Here is a 20,094-nt window from a genome sequence, read left to right on the forward strand (position 1 = left end):
TCAGCACATGCCTCGAGCTAACTCAGAACTAGTAGCGCATCACAGAGGCATCACAGCAACACCAAGCCGTGTAGACACACCACAACGTTCACAGGCAGAAGAGAAGGAAGCAGCTTTCAATGCAGCAGTGCCATCATGCAGCTGGCCTGGCAGGGACAGCAGGTAAGCCCTCAGGCATAGCCCCTCACGCCCCCCACGCTGGGTAGCTGCACCACGAAGGCAGCACACGGCATCACCCTGGGGTGGCTGGGCCAGAAAGCTTCATGAGATCACAACTTCACTCCAAATCACAAAATGCTTTTTTTCAGCCTGTTCTTGATGGTTTGGGGCATTTATATCAGGGGTGATATGCTTAGCCTTATACTTGTTATCTGAGTAAAAGTTAAACAACATTTTTCATGAGGTTAAATTCCTTCATTCGATGTGAGTTTGTTTTACAGAAGCAAAACCACTAGAAAACAGGGGTTGGTGTCCGGTTCCCTGCAACAGATGGAACACTGGTTTGCTGTAAGTGGCATTTATGCTGACTGTCTGTGCAGAAGGAATGACGGACGTATGACAGATTCAGTGTTTATAGTGCCATTGATACGTAGAAGCATGCAAATATAAGGTAGTGGGATCTTCATCATTACCATCATCTCTCATGTTGCAACTTTGTAATTATACAGTTGAAGTTAAGAGGGACTGTTAGATTTTACAAGCATTTCTGAAGAGCTATGTGCACAAAAAAGCCTTATAATGAAAGGTAAAACTGGCAAATTTAACACCGATTTTTTTAAAATGTTACTTTTATGTAGTTTAATTTGATTGAAAAGAATGGAACACAAATACTATTCCAGGCAATGCAACACTGCAACTAGTACCAGAACACTCAGCTGGAATGCAGAACTATGGGGCACAATGGCAGTATAACGTACTGGTGTCCACGTTAGTGGAAGCAGTATGGTAAAATACATGTGAAATTCTATGAGAGATGGCTAATCATTCTGAGAAGGATTAAATTAGCTCCCACAGAGCTTTCTCGTGAGTGTGGCTATGGTGGCTATAGGAGCAGAGCAAACTCCTGCCACTTTTACAGCTATGCACTATAGACAAATTCCCACTCTTACAATTGCAATATGAATGAGCAGAAAGTTGTGGATCTACAGCTGTAGATCTCATGGATTAGGACTGGTCCAACCGTTCTCCACTTCCAGATATAATCTGAGAAGAAATTTACTCGTAGTTGGTTTCTCAAAAATCCCCTCAGTAGTCCTTTCCTTTTACTGCATTGCCTCAGGACATGGTAGAAAAGACTTCACAAGGAGTTTCAGTAGGCAGAAAGCACCCAATGAGTTCCTATATGAAAAGACCATATGATAGCTGGGCTCACCTCATAAAATAGAGCTTTACACAAGAACAGAGCACTTACCTCACTATCCTGACAAGACTGCCTCGCATTTGGCTAACAGAGTCCCAACTTCCCCTCCCCCGAGCAAGTGGTACCATTTTCCTGCAGCCAAATGGTTGACATACTAGACATAAATATGAAAAACCAGTACAAAATGAAGCTCAGTTTTATAGCCATCTTGTAAGTACACTAAGTGAGAAAACTATACATATTCATAAGTTATGCTGAGCAGCTACCTACAGGATAAGACATTTCATAAAAAGTGCTAAGTTCCTGTTTACAATATAAACAATTTCTTAAACCGGCAGCTGTGTAGCAATGTGTTATGTGCAACACACTTTGATTGTTGCTTTCCTGATCTAATTCTATCAAGTAGTACAACCTGTAGTCTGAATGACCTCTTTTGTAGTGGGAATCAGGAATTACAGATGAAACAGTTAAGCTAAAATACCCTTTATCTTTTGAAGAAAACTGTAAGTGACTCTTATATTAAAAAAACAAAAACAAAAACACAAAACCCAAAACAAACAAAAAACCCAACAACAAAACAAAAAAACTCCTTTGAAGAGATCATAAATATGTATCGGGAATTAAAATGTAGTGCCCTTGATTAAAACTGATGGGAAATCCCCCCAGTCAGCATTAAATGAACATTAAGAAACACTTGGAAGTATGAACCCAAGTTTGAAGTCCAATATAACAGTTTTATCCTAACAACCTACTCACTATTTTTAATATTCAAATCAAAAGACAACATTAAAGTAAGAATTTAGTGAGCCGTCTGCAGCTGTCTTGCAGTGCCAGGATCACAATATCTCCTTGAGAGGTCTGGCTCCTGCCCAAGGCACAGAAGTGTCAGATGGTCTGAGGCATCCCTTGACTTGCCATACCACTTTACTCACACCTGAGTTTTACACATCAATCTCCATTCAGATGTAAACAAAAGGATTTAATCATAAAGCATAAGGGTTATTGCTTACTTTTCCAGGAATCAAAACAAATTAAAAAGAAAAAAAAAAAAAGAAGCTCAAGATTTGAGGTGGTCTTCATTTATGCAAAACAGATATGGATGTAAGAGATGTAGATGGTCATTAGAGGTCACAGTCTGAGTTAATTCACTTCTGATTTCCCACACTGGAACTCCCTTTTCAGTTGAGGCATACGGTGATCTTTGGGCAGATTTAGCCCTTTGGCACTGAGGTAATTAATTTATAGATTTTAAACCAAAAAGCATTTTATTCAAAGACTTCACTATTGGTTTTAATCTACAAAAGTTTGTGCAATAATTTTTTTTTCAGTTCCGCAACGTGATGTTTCCATGTTCTAGTCATAAGACAGTCATACGAATGTGGCTTTAGGTGAAAAACATACTTAAAGGAATAACATTGAAAATCATTAAAATCTTGAAATGAAGGTATATTTAAGTGATACAGCTAAGCCAAATTAAATAGCTTGCTGTTTCAAGTGGGATGGGCCCACTGCCCACTCCCCTTCCCTTGCAGCTGGTCTGGCTCTTAGCTGAGCCCTGGGCAAGGTGATTCAGCTCACTGAGCTGGAAGAAAAGGAGCCCAGCTAGAAAAAACAAAGCAAACAACAGAGAGCATGAGGCAGCCCACCCTAAGGAGCTGCTGTTTCAGGTCAGCTGTCCTACCTGCACCCTTGAGGTGGAAGTATCTAACACCATCAATGGGATTAGCTCTCAAATAAGGAAAAAAATTCCACACATTGTAATGTACATTTAAAATTTCCATGCTATGTAATTTGCCTGTAATGTAAAGTCGCGGGCCCAGCTCTGTGGTTAAGATTCATGCCAGGCACTAAACGGGCAGTTGGGGATTTGAACATCCTCCCAGAAACTTCTACAAATAAATACCGCAAAAAGTTAGAAGGGGTAGAAATTTAATTTGTGAATCCAAACAAAGACGCTGCCTTTATACTAGAACTACATGGTAAAAAGCTATCCAGCCTCCCAAAAGATTGGCATTTATGGCATTTTTATATCAGTTTTCTTAGTCAGACAGGCAAAAACCCAATCACAGGTTTGAACCCTTTACTTAAAGAGAATCACTTTATCTATAAAAGAGCCTGTTCCAACTCTTTTCTGTCCAGTTCAGACCTGAGCCTCAGCTTCCAACACCTCAGTAAGTGCTCTGACCGGAGATATTCTCTTGCCAGTTGGTGGTTCATATAGCATGGAGGAGCCTGCTCCATCAGCAGGGGCTCAGACTGACCCAACCAAACCTGCACAATAGTCTGCTGAATATGTTACTTGTTTTATAGGAGACAATTCTAATACTCCAGCTGGAATCTGCAAGAGCAAAAATTTGAATCTTGGCTGCCCACATGGTTTTTTTACACATTAAATGATTCACTAGCTGAGAATGGGTAAGTCTGTCCTTTTCTTTTCAGCTAGAAAAAAACCCTGTATGATTATTCCTACAGAATTTCATCTGCAAGAACTCAAACATTTTCCAGTAGAAGACATTCCATTGAAAGATTCCCAGCCAGCTCCATTGTCATGGCCAAATCTCAAACCTTTTTATGGCAATCATTTTTAAAAAGTAAAAGAAAATAAAAATTATAAAATCAAAAGTACCTTTCACGTGACTAGAAACTGCTGATAGGATTTTATTTAAATTTTCCCCCTATCGGTATTACACTTCCCATTGGGTGAAAGAAATGCAAAGGATGTGGTACTATACAGGAAGCTATAAAATCTACTAAAATATATTCAAATTTCAAATAATTCACATTATAGCTTTTGCAACAGGGTTTTCTTATTGCTGCACATCCTCAGGGTGCTTTACCAATAGGCATGCAATATAGGCCTTTAATTAACACTCATTAGTCCATAGGCTTTGTATGCCGTTGCACGCTTTAGGTCTTATACCTCAAAACTCCATGAACTATATTAAGTGGCTAGTTGCCTTATAGCAGAAAATGGACATGTTTTTACTATCCTACTGTTGCAGACAGTAGTCTCAAAAGCATACTCTGATCCTGAAATACAAACCTGAGCGTTGATTTTAAAGTTCACATTTATTTTCATTGGCCTGTCAAGTAGAAAAGGGTTTTGCAGAAGCAGACTAATTATGCCAGCTGTATCTGGTTTATACAGGTCCTCTATTTCTCTATGACAAATCAGCCCAGCTCCGAGTGTAAACATCTGCATGCAGATGGCAACTTGAGGATAAAAGCTATTCTCTGGGGCATATCAACCCTTGAATGAAGTTCCAGCATGGTCATTTTTAGCACTTCACCTCGCTTACCTATCGTTCATACTGAAGAGCTCTGTAAGACGGCTGATGAAGCAGGCTCAGCTGGATCACTTGCGAACAGTTTTACCGAAATCAGGTGCACCACCAAAGCACAGCTGAAGGCAGCTCTGACACAGGATGTTGACTCAAACCCAAGACAAGCAAGTGAAAATCCCATGGCCACCCTAACCCACCATCCTCATTCAATAGCTCCCACACAGAGATCTACTGCAGAGAAGAGGGCACTGCCTGGGCATACACCAGTATAACACTCCCCACCTATCCTATTATATTATATACTACATATATATTATATTATATTATATACTACACCTATCCTATTGTATACACAGCAGTATGCACTTGCATAGCCTAATATATCTAGGACACACTCCCCTCTCTCACTGCTGTAATTACTTGGTCTGGTTCTCGTGTACAGGTCCATGTACTGGAAAAAAAATCGCTGCTCTACAGATTATTAAGCAGCCCTTTGTGCCAGTTTATATGAGCTTATTAATATTGCTAAGACCTAATGCCAGGGATTTTGTCTCTGACTAAAATAATCCTAACCTAAGGCATATATTTTCTGACCTAGCTACTCAACATGAAAACTGCACTGCTGCACACCCTTACCTTCTACAGATTAGAAAAATAATCCTTCTTCCTCTTCAGACAGTAGGAAATTCACCTTCAACATCAGCACTATCCAAATTAACCTACCATCGGTTTCTCAAAGGAACCAAGGAGGAAGACAGGAAGAAAAGCAAGCAGATGACAGAACACCAGGATTTAATGTTTTGGTAAATGCTTACATATTACGATTGCAAACACAATCACTGTTATATCACATAAGAGCATCAGACTCAATCAGTGCAGCCTACCCAACCATCCAAATTACTGTGGAATTCTAGCGGCCCACAGCTCTGACTTTACTGGTACAACTCAATTACATTCAAAGTAAATACTCACTGATCAACAACAGAAATAAAACCAGAATCAAGCCCACAGCTCTAGCTCTGCTCCCAAATGTGCCTCCCTCACTGAAAGGTTCACTTTAAAAAATGCCAACACACTGCTGTGCATGGCTTGAAATCCATACGTTGCTGAATGACCTAACAGCAGCTAAACGAAGGTGAGCATTTCCTTACCTTTGATAACACCAAGATACAAGCCGCTAGCCAAGAATCTGGTTCATTACACAGATACATACATGCAAATCCTGTAAGTGTTTCTTAAGAGCACAGCACCATTTCCAGTAAGCGCATATGGAAAGTAAAAAATCTCAGGTTGCCCTCAGGTACAAAAAGCTTGACTGATTTCAAACACGTACTCCAAAGTAGCCACAGCACGGATAGCCCCTGGTATTGAACCAGGAACTTCAGAGGCAGCTGCCCACCTGCACACAAAAGATAGATTGCACACAGATACTTGTTCAGCTACACATTAAATCTATTCAAACCCATTTATGAATACAGACCAAAGATTTCTTTAGAAATGAGGCTAATTTATATCAGGCTTAACCTTCAAAGCTATTGTTATTATGCCGTTAAGTTTGAGCAACCATGTGTTGAAAACGTGCGTATAGCCTTTGTTACACAGTTAGATTCTCCACTCATCTGTTGAACAACCCAGCAAACCCAGTCCCTGCAGCCTATAGATTAACAAAAGACATCCTGGTGTCACATCAATCAGAGTTACACAGCTGTCCTCAGATCCAGTCACAAAACTTCACCCTGGGCTTACAGAGTAAAATTCTCAAACATATCCACATGACTACACATTACTGTTCTGAAATAAAATTTAGGAACTGAAAAGCTTCAATCATTTATATAAGCTTTACCCCCCTTCTTGCACATCAGCCCAAATTTCAAGAATAGCCTCAAACCTACAGCACATCTCAGGAATTCTGTCAAAAATGCTATGAGAAATCTGTTTAACCACTTGTGCTGTTCAGCATTAATAAATTAAATCTCCTTTTGCCAGCTCTAGAAAAGTCTTATTTGTATGTTATTTTTTTTCTAGCATATGCCATGTCCATAAAGCATCTTAGCAAAGAGTTTATCTTTTGTTCTCTATTTTAACAGAGCTCAGATATACTGCCAATAAATTAGTACATTTGGGAATGATTTTGTTTCAACCCTACCAATTTTTCTGCACTCAAGAACAAGCTCACTTTGAAGGTTCTTCATGTACCTGATCCCCCAAACTGCAGGGCTGGAAGGTACTGGAAGGTACCTCAGGAGAAGTCTAGATAGTCCCTCGTCTTGCCCCAGGGCAGAGTGAGTTACATTTAAGTGATAGCTTGCTGGCTATTTTCTTAGCTCTTTGAAAATAATTGTTCCCTTCCTTACACTGCACAAACCCAATGTGTTCATTTTCCCCTTTCATAGGTCCTGTTTGATCACTCTTACTATTTACATGTGCATCCACTTGAACAGTATCTCTCTTTTATGTGGCATATGACCCATGCAAGTAATATCTTTAAACGTTCAATGCATAGTATATGAAAGGAAATACTTAGATGCCCATTACAGGGCAGTTAAAAGGCAATTTATTCTGTTTTGGTTGCAAATTCTTAGCACAACTAGGGACCTCTGTTATTCTTGTTCTCTCCTTCTGGTCAACAAAATCTTCTTTATGAAATTTCTATTCACATATTCTTTATGGCTACCAAGTACCATCTTTAATAGAAATGTTTCCATGGACAAAAAATTTTTACTGTGGTTTATTAATTTCAAATTATTCAAATTATTTTAACTCAGGCTACTGACCATCTTCCATCTGTTACAGAGCAAAGGGAAAATATTTTCCACATACAGTCTGAAGATATGTTTATCTACTCACACAGTAGAAATCCCATTTCTTGTGTACCACACAGTTACTTGCTAGCCTTTACCAGCAGAACAGAGAAAGATGCTTCCTTGTTTCCATGAAAGGCTTTAATGTGATTATTAGTTATGAGGTGTATTGCCAGCATAAAAAAAAATTCTACCATATTCATTAAGATGAAGTCTTTGTATTTTTTATTTCAGATAAAGGGCAGCTGGAAGGTATTCCCGGCTGTGACTCTATAACTTTGAAATACAGTCTCTTAGGAACCGTGAGCAGATTTAACCACAAATAGCTAAATGTGCCTAGATACATGAAGATATATTTAACTATCTCCCTAGCTAATTAGATCAAGGAACCAGAATCATATGGCTAGATTAATTAAGATAAAACAGGGCATTTGTAATAATTAAGTTAGCTATTTGGTCTCCTTTCCAGTGCAGGGAACCAACAAGCATCGTTAGCGCAGTACACAAGGACTGGCACGTCAGATCGTGCATGCCCCATGGACGGTGACCCATCCCCTCGTTTGCAAGACAGCACAGAAGGCTCCTGTGGCCAGTCCCAATTATTTTGCTTGTTTTAAGAAGACCAAGCAGCCAGAGGAGCTCCTTCCCTAGAGGAGACCCTGAGGCTGCTCAGAGGAGAGAAGGTTTCTAGAGACAGAAGGGTGAGACAGGCAAGAGACGTAAACTGGGAACCTGCAGCTCAGGAACAAAACTGCAAAAATTCTGTGAGGAGCATGTAGCAGACAGCCAGCCAGACCCCAAAAGTGTTGGGAAGAAAGTCTGGGACCAGGGAGGACTGTGGAAATGTGCTCCAGTGCAGAAAACCATGCATACTTGAAACCAACATTAGTATTCAAAACTTGCAAGGGCACATAGGCAGAGATCAGGCTGTGAATAAATCTTTTATCTATTATTTTGGTTCTCTCATTGCTCGAGGTTTTGTCTGTTTAAAGGAGTTAATTAACTGAGATGACTATTTGTAATTCTAATGAAAATAATGTCCTTTCAGTTTTTTGGTCTTCTTTTGGAGTTCAATGTACAGGAGATGACCTAAATCAATCCAGTCCAGTTCTCCGGCCCCCTGCTCGGAGACCCTCCACAGCGACCAAAGGCTATTTTGTCTCTTCGCTCTGTAGCTACAAGCTTGTACTTCAGAAAAAAGGCATATACATTTGCCATCATGAACTCATTTGGCCTGAACATGGCCCTCATCTTGATGGCATTCATAATGAATTTGCACAGCAATCATGTTGTTGTCTCCATCATTTATAGATGTTATGCTTTATTTTGACACAATGAAAATCTCAGGCAATTAGAAGTGGATCCAAAGAAGGGTTTCTCTATGAAAGAAACTCAGGCCAGTAAGACTGTGACAGCTACTGGCCTTTATGCAATACGCAGACCAGCAAAGCCACAGCTTGACAGACAAGCTTTGTCTATTACAATAACAAATGTTTCCCCTAAAAGTGTGTTTTGGAAGGTTTTGCAACTCACTGATGTAGTTTAATTATGATGTTCCAGTAATTTGTTTAATGTCCTACAGGAATCAAACAAATCTAGTTCTTCTTGAAAGTAAGACTGACAGTGCAAGCTATCACATAAAGGGTTGGTTTGGGTTGGGTTTGTTGGTTGGGGTTTTTTTCATTTAGTCAAGAGCCAGTGCTGCTTGAAACTGAAACAGCATGTAAAAAGGAAAAAATTCTATTCCTTTTCACTCAACAGAAGGAGAAATCACACTAATATTTCTTCAAGTGATAAGAAGTTAAAAGTGTTGAATGCTTTTGGCTGGCAGAGCTCCAAGATTTCCATATTGTTACAGGATTTGCATAAAACTTTGTTTAAGATCAGGTTCTCATGTTGGTATGATCTCACTGCAGTGAACACCTAGATTTGGGAGCCATATCCATGGAAACAGTTGGGGTCTGGTAGCATTAGTTTTAGGGTTTAGAATTAAAGTTTTGCAGGAAGTGGCTCCGTTCTCTTATCTCCGTTTATTACACAGGAATGACAGCACACACTTCAGCTTATGGCATAGAGCTTACTGTGTTCTGGGTACATTCTGGCTATGTGCTAATGCACATATTGCATGTTACTGCATAATTAACAAGGTGTTCTCTGAAGTAGGTTGGGTTAGTCCACAGCTGAACATACAGACTACTAAATGCCCTTCTAGAAAGGGTGACCAAGGGAAATGCAGTATAACCACTGTGGCAACTGAACTGAAATACGGATAAATGATCTACAGGAACATGGCAAGGAAGGATACAAAGCCAAAGCTTGCTGAAAAATGAGTAAGTAGCTTGAAGACACCTAATTTTTTAATTATTTTTTTTACTGTGACACGTTTACAAATATGCACAGAGATAATAAGGTATATCCCAACATGTTAGAATACAAAGTTTCTATCAAGAAGCATACTGAATGGCTTCTTTACCCAGGAGAAAAATGTGCCAAGGAACTTCATTTTTTAAGTAGAAAGGAAATAAAAGCTGCTGCTGAGATAAATACTTCTATTCTCAGACTGCAAATTTACTGTCATTGTTTCACAGCAAACTCCTGGACAGACTTTTTTTCTGAACCATAAATTTGTCAGTGCAGAACTTCCTTTGTTCCCTGTCACTTCTGTGTTTTAGGTGGTGAGGCAGTCAGATGGGGTTTTTTTGCCTCACATGGTCAATGGCTGTAGGAGAACATGCAAAGCCAGTTCGTTTCCCTCAACACCTTTCTCCATATATCCACTCCAAGTTAGAACAGAGATGGCAGGTATTTAAAGACACAATATTTATCCTGTTTCAAGCAAGGGGGATCCTTTATATGTGTCATTTGCTGACTGATACGCTTCCTTTGCTCCATAATGCCTGGGTGACAGCATAGTTTCAAGAGATGTTTAAAAAAAACACCTGCAGGTGATTTGCAGTATAGATCGAACCCTTGGTAACGGACACTACCTCAGCACTGAAGGTCACTTTCAAGGCACCGTGCCGTAGTGGATTGCCAGTACAGCGTATTGGCAATCAGGAACGAGAGACACCATAAGGAGTGCCACATTCCTCCTGCCATCACCACCAATGATTTGTTCATGGATCTCTCAGTCACTGACTCATCCACAGAAGAGGATGACAGCTGAACTTTCAGTGACCTAATAATTATTCTAGTGCTTATTAAAAAATACTGTAATACTAGTGTTCTTTATCTCCGTTGATGCTTTTACTCGATTTTACATGCATAGGAGAAGAGCACACTCAGGTGAGCGACCGCATTTCAGTGCACGTGGCAGCTCTTAGTCAGCTCACATCCCAGACGCAGCTTTCTAGAGGCATCAGGATGCTCTTAGCCATGAATGCTGGCATTATACAGAATATGTATGGACTGCAAACAAGGAAAGTTTTCACATTTCCACGTTTGCTTTAGTCTGCTAGTTTAGGCATTTGAATTATAGGCTCAGGGGCTATCCTGAGCACTCAGGTTCACTACAGAGACCTCACAAGCTCCTAGTGAAAGCGTCTAGTGAAATGAAGTTACAAATCATGAGTACACTCTCCTCCATTTCAAGAAAAGTATGGAATGGAAAAGTCTGGAAAATCTGGGCAGATTTTCATTTTTACACTCTGAGGAGCTATTGCCTGCCTTGCTTCACAGGGCTTGTAGATCTGAAAAGGAAAGTGATAGTCAACAGGCAGCTGTCACCCACTCTTCAGTGAGACCAGCCATTGCCAGCACTGGCTGTACAGCACAGGCAGGTGCAGGGTTCACACACACACAGCTGAGCGATGCTGCTGCAGGAGAAAGAGCCCCGCTCTTTCAGCCCATCTGGTTCAGAAACCTGTTGGTTAGAGCAGCTAGCACACCTTCCCCATTCGCCTCAGCTTTTGCAGTGACGGCAAGAAACCCGGAAAAGCTGTTTTCACCACCTCAGAGCTCACTGAGTTTGCTTCCTCCCACCAGCTCAGCACAATTAGTAGCAGAAGTCAACCATGCACTTACCAGTGGTGGCTAAAATACAAGCAACAGGAAACCGCGTATGAATGGGGAATACCAAAATCATCCGAGCACCACATCTAGGGGCGACAGGTTTCACCCTATCCTTTCCCAGACTCCTAGTTTTATACCATCAAGTTTTGGGGGGGGGGGGGTGGTGTTTTCTTACTCCCCGAATGACACGCTTCACTGCTTTGGGGAAGGACGATTACAGGAAGCTGATGTAGCAATTCTCAGGCTGCAGTCTATCTTGGACAAACAGATGTACCAAAGGGTTTCACTCTCTCATGTTGATCACATGTTTGCAACTGGGTTTTCACTGTTTTCTACATTCTGCTCTGCGCTTGCTTTTTGTGTGCTTTTCTGAGGTAGATGAGAAAGCCAAGTATCAGTTCTATTATTGTTGATCCATTCTTTGCTTTGTCTAACTTTGCTTCTTCTCCATAGCTGACTGTCATCTTAGATTTGTCAAGCAGATGCACATCTCCAGCATCCTGCTATGTGACCATCTTCTACTTCATCCTAAAATAGTTATTAACATCAAGCTGTAATTTTGAATATGAGCCTCTCCCTCACCAACCAATCACATAAGGAAAAGAGTAATAGCAGAAAATAAATTCACAAACTAAAACAAGGCTCTGTCCTTTGGCAGAGGTTATGCTCTATATCCCATTGAGTATTTAAGGACTATTGAAACAGGTGGTGGCCAGAAGCCCCCTGATTTTACTACTTGTACAGAAGTGGCTTGCATTTGTCATGTAAAGTCATGATGGCATAAATTTCCATCATTCAAATTAATCCTATATGGGAAGCTTTACCATTATAGTTACTAGGCTTTTGCCTGGAGTAAAAGGTTATGTTTCAATGCTGCATTCACATCCTCTTCATGCCGATGCTTCGGTACTACAACCACCACCGTGACACCACTAGCAAACATCCAGTAACATCTAAGTAGCAAAAGGTAGATGGTTAAGGCCCAATCTTATTACACATTCAGTGTTGTAACCTTTGTAAGGACAGCAAGGCTTTCATCAAAATGAAGCTCCCACCACCAACCCTACAGTTCGCATTAAGCACCGAGTGCATGCTGCTATGGACAACTGCTAGGGCAGTGTGCATACAATTAAGTCTTTTGAAAAGACATTCAAATTCCTACAGGGTAAAAGAAATAATAATAATCCCTGGATCAGCAGACCATGATCATATGTGGCCCTACTTACCAGGCTAAAGTCTAAACTATGCAACATGTGACTAAAAAGCATGTGGCTTTCCCAACACTACAGAACTGATGAGGTACTTGGCAGTCTATACCCAAAAAGTCAGATCAAGTGCATATATATATACAGTGTACTTAATTCCTATTCTGCAGGACACAATACCAAACACATCAAATGAGATCAGCCTCTGATTTATATCCTAAGACAGAAGGTTTTTATTAATAAAACTGTTTCCTCAGAGTTAAATTCCATTAACCATACTTAAGAGGGAATTACTACACATCTTGCTCCCAGGCAAAACTTGACCATTCCACATGTGTTACAAATCAGTATCTCTTTACATTTATTGGTGTGCTGAAGAAAGTCAAAGGCTTTTTTTTCAGATTCTGGCAAGTCAGGAATCTTTCATGTTTGAGGAATCATGTTGCTATCAATCAGTTTCTATTCTAAACTTAGAATTTTCATATCAAATAACCAACAGCTACATTTTTATACTAACTGAGTTTCTCCATCTTGAAGTAAGCAGCTTAGCTGGCGTCATGCTTTTAAAAAAAAGCGGTGAGATACAAGATGCTGTAAGGAAAACTTTAAAGTCCTCTCCATTCTGCACGAGGTGTTTCCCCTCCCTCCTTCCCCCTGTGATTTTTTTAATCTTGAAAGCATTTCCTACTAATGCATGAAACCTCTATTATGCTGCATATGGTTTCTATTTTCAAGTCTCTAATGTGTTCAGGAATTTCTTTGATTTCTCTAGTTGTTACCTCATTCTTGTCATTCCTGATAGAAACAGAAGCAGCAACCCAAGCCCCTTGTAAGTTCTCTTTCTTCAGTCATGAAGCTGTCTGAATGCATCTGTACAGTACTTCAGAATGGTCTGCCTTTACGATCCTCGTAGGAATGAAGGTCAGCCTTGAATATTGGTTGATAACTCTTCGCTGTATTTGAAGAGCATCCAGTTTTCTTACTTGAAGAACTCAGATTTTAACCATTAAATTTACAGTGCACCCAAGGACACTACATTTACACCTACAGACCTAAATCAAGACCTGGGATTTGCGCACAAATGTGTAAGTACAAATGTAGCATCTTCTTGCAGATGGATTAAAAAAAAAAAAAAAAAAAAAAAGAAAAAAATATTCTGAAATTCTTGCCTTCAAAATTAGTGCAAAACCAGCTTCCAACAGCAAGTTTCCAAATAATTAGTAGCTCAACGGTAGCTGAATGCCTAAAAATGTAGCTGCACGACACTCTACCAAGATCTCACAAGAAGGCCTGTTTCTGCCCCGCAACCAGCTTCTGTCCCTCAGTGTATCCCATCGGGGCATAGGTGGATGCCTGCACCAGGGGCTGCTTTAGCATTATTCTGAAGAAAGCTTTCACGTACACAGGAGGGTCTGCTGAAGGAATTCATGGTTCACTGCATGAGGCAAAGCTGCCAGTGGAATGCACCACAAACACAAGAAGCTTCACTTGGAAAATACAAATTTAATCTGGAGACTTAACATTGAAAGATCAAAACACACAAATACTTAAGAACTATAGATAGCTCTAGAGATGGCTCTGAAATTATGGCGTGTACAGACTTTATAATCTCAGGGAAATTGTATGCTCCAACGGTATGCCACTTGCTGAAATAAATGAATCTTTTATCACCAGGTTGCTTCAGTGGGCGTTGCATTTCAAATGCAAAGAAACGTGGAAAAAAAAAGGGGGGGAAAAAAGCAAAAAAAAAAAAAAGCACCTGATCATTGCCTCATGCAATAACTACAACAGTAATTTTACCAGTTTTATCTTTTAATGTTGATTTTATTTTAACATGATATGATATGCTCAGAGGTTCGTATCAACAGAAAAAGCTGCTGCATGATTGCTTTTTGGCAGCTACATAAAATTTCCCTGAATTACACAATCAGCTATTTCATACATGAAGCATACAAGAAGAGACAGAGCCACCATGAATTTCCGAAGGCTCTGGGTTTATTCCGTCCACAGGCCAGAGTTGGTGCTCTCCAGTGAAACTATAACAGCCAGACAAAAGGAAAATATTTACTGCCCACAGTCCAGTAGATAGGAAGATCACAAAGCAAAGCTTCTCCCTCATATGAAGTTCAGTGAGACAAGTACAGGCAGCATGCAAAAACCTTTGGCCATGTCCTTGCTTCTTCCTTTTTTCCCCTGCCCGTAAAGCTTGGAGGGTCTGCACAAAACGCTGAGAAACAGCCTGAATACAAAAGGATTGTGTGGGTCAAGGTATCTCCACTGGAGACAGCAGCAGATGCCGCATCATCCCCTGGTGTGGCACTCCCACCCCACGCTCTCACTGCTCCCGTGCATAACGGGGAGAACAGCTACACTGGAGAAAAACCCGTGGCATTTGAAGCCTGGCCACTGGTCTAGGTGGTGCCTGGCAAGCATCTAGCAAGCAGAGAGGGGACACCGAGACAGATTTTAGGGCTCTGATGGCAGCACTTCTTCAGAAGGCTCCTTAATTGAAAACACTGGAACTACCAAGTAAATCCCCATATGAGGGGCCCTGGGGTGCGTGTCTTCCAGCCAACGCTCATCACCCCAGAGGGGAAGCAATAAAACCCACTGCCATCTTCTGTTTAGGAGCCGGCTTGCAGTATTCTTTTGTCATCTTTAACGCCAGCTTAACAAATACACCAGTTGTCTCTGATCCGAAACTAACAGTCATTAGCTTACAAAATTATCCATTTCTAACAGGCTTAAGCATGCTTGCCCTAAAGAGAAACATATATCCTAATTTTGGACAAGAGCATCTGCTGGGAAGGAAAAGGGGCGGAGGAGGAGCAAGCACCGGTGCCAGCATCGAGATGCAACAAATCGAACAAAAGAGATTTCAAGATGTCGCACTAACACACACACACAAAAAAAAAAAATAAATCTTCCCCTTGAAGGATTGCTTCCCCTCGGCAGAGGGGGATGCTCCAGGGCCGCCCGGGCCCGCAGAGTGCGGGTGCCCCCCCGCAGGCGCAGCCCGGCAGCACGCACAGTCCCGCGCCCTGGCGGCTTCCCGGGGGACCCAGTGCGGCACGCGCAGGGCACCCCCCGCGCCCCCTCTGACCGAAAGGACCCCCAAGCGGACCCGCCCGTACCGGCGCTGCTGTAAAGGGGACCCCCCGCTCCCCCTTTTCTGCACCGCCACCCACCGAAGGCGGTTTCGCGGAGGGGGAAGGGGGGAGCGGAGCACGGGACGGGGGCGCTCCGGGGGCACCCCGCAGCCCCTCGCCCCCGCAGCCCGCAATCTGCCGCGGGCGGGGGGCCGGGCAGCACCGCCTCCCCTTCCCCTCCGGAGAAGCCAGATTTTGTCTCGGCGAGATGTGGGGGGGGGCGCGGCTCCGCTCCCCCACGGCGCACGGCAGCAGGTACCAGCGCTCAGCCAAGCTCAGCGCGTAGACCGAGGGGTGTCGGCGCGCAGCAGGGACACCCCCCCGTACCCCCCGGGGCCGGGCGCAGCCCCGGCAAAACCGAGGGGGGGCACCAGCCCGGGGGGCGCAGCGCGGCGCCTTTGTTCCGCCACCGGCGCCGGCCCCGCCCCCGCCTCCGCGCATGCGCCGGGCAGAGACAAAGGCGCGGGCAGCGGCTGCGGGGCTTCACCCAGCCCGGGGCACCGCGGCGGGGGGGGGGGGGGGGGTGTCCTGCGTGTCCGCCCGCCCGCCCGTCCCTTTGTCCGTCCGTCCGTCCGTCCCCTCGCACATGCCGCCGCGCCCAGCTGAGCCGCGGGGAAAGCTCCTTGCGGGAGCCGCGTTTGGAAGACGCGCGTGTGCGTGGGGAGAGGCGATACGGCGAGGGGGGTCGGGGGGAGAAAGAGGCGGCAGGTTTGCTTGGGCGGAGGGGGGATCGGAAAACGGGGGGCAAAAGGGAGGGGTCCGTGGGAAACGGGGGGCGGCATTCGATGAATATTCATGAACAGCCGCATCGGGACGCCGAGAGCGGGGCAGCGCCGGCGGTCCCCGCCTTTCTCGACGGCCGGTCCGTAGCCCCTGCCCCGGCGGGACGCGGCAGCCGGAGCCCCCCGCGCCGCCCCGCACGGGCGCAGGGACTGAAATCGCCGTCGCGCCCACGCGCACGCGTGACCGCGGCGGCAGCGCCGCTCCCCGCTGCCCCACCGAGAACAATCGCATTGTCGCCAGCCACAATGGGCACGCGCCGCCCCGCGCCCCGCCGCCACCGCGGGCTGCGCTCCCCCGCGCCGCCCGCCGCCCCCCGCAGCGCGGCACCGGGGCGCCCGCCCCGCCGAGCCATCGCGCAAGCCGCCTGCCCCCCCGGCGCCCCCTGCACCACCACCGGACCGGACCCCCGCCCAGCGCCCTGCCATCTTCCCAGCGTCGCGCGTTCTCTTCTCCGAGCGCTTCGTGGAGGGGTTTGGGGATTTTTATTTTTTTTTTCACATGAGCCTCCCTTTGGAAACAGATTGAAGGCGCCGAAAAGAAATTGGGCATAAACCCCTATTACTCCCACCACACCCACCACTACACCACCCCACCACCCCCTTCCCCAGGAAGGCTTTATCGGGCATTTAAATTTCAGGGAGTAGCCATCGGTCCGTCCTGTGCCTGGAGCCCGCTCCTGGGCGCGCTGCCCTCGAGGAACCGAGCTCCCCGCAGCGATCCTCCCAGCCGTGCCGGGGCAGGCGGCTCCCCGCCCGCTCTGCCTTCCCCACCCTGCCCGATTCAAACGCCCATCTCCTTTCCCCGCACCCGAGACACCACGGGGAGGGGGAGAATGATAAAAATTACAAAGCTCTCGGGGTCTGCTGTGTAAATGGCATAAGTGAGATACACCGCTTCTTACCTTTTTATGTTCTTCCTCTCTCCCTCTCTGTGTGTTTGTGTGCAGGGATGTCACAACGGGAGTCCCAGGTAGCCCAGAGCCCGCTCGGCTTGGTCCGAGTGCTGTGGCTCTCCCCTGCTCGCTCGCCGGGACTGGAGTGACTAGTGCCTGCTGGAGCAATGCCGCCGCTACCGCGACTGCTGCCTCTGCATTTCTCACTCTCTCCCCCTCCCTCTTTCCCTCCCTCCCCCCATCTCTGTGACAGTCTGTGGGCAGTTCAAAAGCCACACGCACTTATTTATTTATTTTCCGGGCTTTCAGGCAGGGGATGCGCTGCGCGGCGTCCGCGCTTAGGGGGCGCACGGACCCAAGGTTTTAAATATTAGCCTTGCACGCTGCGGGAGGACTCGCTCCGAGGTCCGCAAACGCACCTTGCAACCTTACCCCCCACCACCACCCACCCCCCAAAAAAAGATATCTCAGGGAGGACCCCGGCGAGGAGAGGACGGGGAGCGGGAAGGGAGAAGCCAGCCGCCCTGCCCCGAGGAGAGCGGGACGGCACGGAGCCGCACGCCGAGGTGCGGGCGCTCCGCAGCCTCCGGGCTGTGTCCCGCGGGGCGGCGGCGGGTCCGGCCCCGGAGGAGCTGGGGAGCGGCGCGGCGGCGGGAGCGGGCACGCCGGGATGCCGCCGACGCGTGCGGCCCTTTCGAGGAACGCGGGAGCCGCTTCCCCGCCGGAGCGGGGCGGCACGGGCGCAAGAGATTGAAAAATCCCAGGCGTTTATGCTTTTGGCACGCTTAAGGAGAGGGTCTGCCCGTTAAAAACAAAAGGCAAAAAAATAGAGGAAGGCAACCCATTTCTCAGGAGAACGGATCTCTCCCGGGCGCTCCTGCAGCTGAAGAGCTGGCCTGAACATCGCTGGGGCTGCAGGTCTGGTATCCCTCCAGTGCTCCCCCCTGTTCACAAGCGTCCCTGGGGCCGCCACAGCTAAGGGCACTGCCCGCACCTTCCCACCTCCCTCTTCTTCCAACCCTGCCGCCAGCGAAGCCCGGCTGCGGCGGGGCCGGGCGCGCCCCACTCGTCGCTCCGCGCTGCGGAGCCCGGCAGCGGCGGCGGCTGATGCGCGGAGCTGGGGCGCCCTCTGCTCCCCGAGCGGTGGCCGGGCAGGGGCTGCTGGGCGGCCGGGCGCGGGTGCCCGAGCCGGGTGACCTACCAGGTGGCCCCGCGGCCGGTGGAGGCCGGTGAAACGGGCTCGCTGGGAGCGAACCGCGGTGGCGGCATCACCTCGGGGGCGCGCCGGCTCGGGGGCGCGGCGGGGAGCCGTGCGGCTACGCCACGGCTGCAAAAGCCGGCAGCACCATCTTTCAGCAGGGACAATGAAGGCTATTTCCCATTCATTCGGGGGCAAGGACCGAGTGAGAGACGCGTGGCTGGCCCGTGATGAAGGATAATTCCGGTCTGCATTTTCGATGGAGACGGGGCGAAAAGGGCGCAGGGCACGTGGAGAGAGAGCGGGCGCGGCGGCGGCGAGGGGGTCTCGCTGCAGGGACGTGGTGCGCGGAACGATGTGCGACGCGAGGAGTCCCGCTTCCCATGCATTCCCACGTTGGAAAACTTTCGGGCAATAAAATGCATTTGGGGTTTATGTGTTTCCCGCACCGCACCGTTCAGCCTGTGGCCGCGGTGGGCAGTCGGCCCGAGCCGCCGGGGGACGCGCGGGGCTCAGGGACGGGCGGGCAGCGCGGCGGGAGCCATCGATGTTCCCCCACGGTCACACAAAAGTCCCGGGCTTGGAGGGAGGGAAGGAGGGAGCACGGGCACGGCGGGTTCCCCGGGCGACTGCAGGGACAATCCCCCATATTTTCGTGCAAACCTCCACGTGCCAGCCTTCGCTTCCGCCTTTTTCCTCTTGTGGGGTTTTTGTTTGTTTGCTTGCTTTGTTTTGGGGTTTGGGTGGGTTTTTTTTTTGGTTTTCCTTAATTCTGCTCCGTATCCCCATTTTTTTCACCTGTGGTTTAACCCTCGCTCTGCAGCTGCGGGGCGCAGTGCCACACCTGCCCAAATGCAGCATCCCAGCCCTTCTCCGGCACGGTGCGGGGCTGGCTGCGCCCTGCCGCAGCTGGGGGAGGGAGGGCAGGCGGTACCACCCCCCACCCACCCCCCCGCACCCGCGACATCGCCCCGTTGACGGTAACGGGCTGCTGGGGGGCGGCTGCAGCGCAGGGTGAGGCAAGCGGCGTTTACCGTTACATTGGGTAATCGAGGAAATAAAGAAAAGGGCGGGGCGGGGGAGCGCCCTGACACGTCTCGGCTCTCGGGGGGGGGGGGCTTCCCGCGGTGCCTCCCGCCCCCGCGCTGCCTCCGCGGCGCTCCGCGGGGAGAGGCAGCCCGGGCGCCCCGGGGCCGTGGCGGTTTGGCAGCCTCCGCGCAGCCTGGGCGAGCCGGGGTCCGCCCGCCCGTGTTCCCGGGAGCATCCCCGTAGAGGGAGCGGTAGCGCCGGCGCCTGCCCGTCGGTAGCCTGCTGCAAGGTCAAGGGGGGAAATCCCTCTCCCCAGTTTTCTTTCTGAGCCACGCGTTATTTGTGAGGTAGGGCTGGGGGGAAGTGACGGGCAAAGGTGGCC

At 47.0% G+C, this 20,094-nt stretch overlaps 1 protein-coding gene across 2 annotated transcripts in view; it reads right to left on the reverse strand.

Moving 5' to 3' along the window:
* BASP1 (brain abundant membrane attached signal protein 1) overlaps positions 1-17,662 on the reverse strand; it is a 51,898-nt gene extending 34,236 nt beyond the window's left edge. Inside the window, exon 1 of one of the 2 annotated variants that reach the window (XM_080377793.1) lies at positions 17,495-17,662. The gene's annotated coding sequence lies outside the window, so the exon portion shown is untranslated. Of the gene's footprint in view, positions 1-11,468; positions 11,599-17,494 lie in introns of those variants that run through there. The other variant, XM_080377791.1, reaches the window with a different exon arrangement.
* Between the last annotated feature and the right edge of the window lie 2,432 nt (positions 17,663-20,094).

The sequence above is a fragment of the Falco punctatus genome, assembly GCF_963210335.1.
Source record: "Falco punctatus genome assembly, chromosome: 3".
Classification (NCBI taxonomy): Eukaryota; Metazoa; Chordata; class Aves; order Falconiformes; family Falconidae; genus Falco; species Falco punctatus.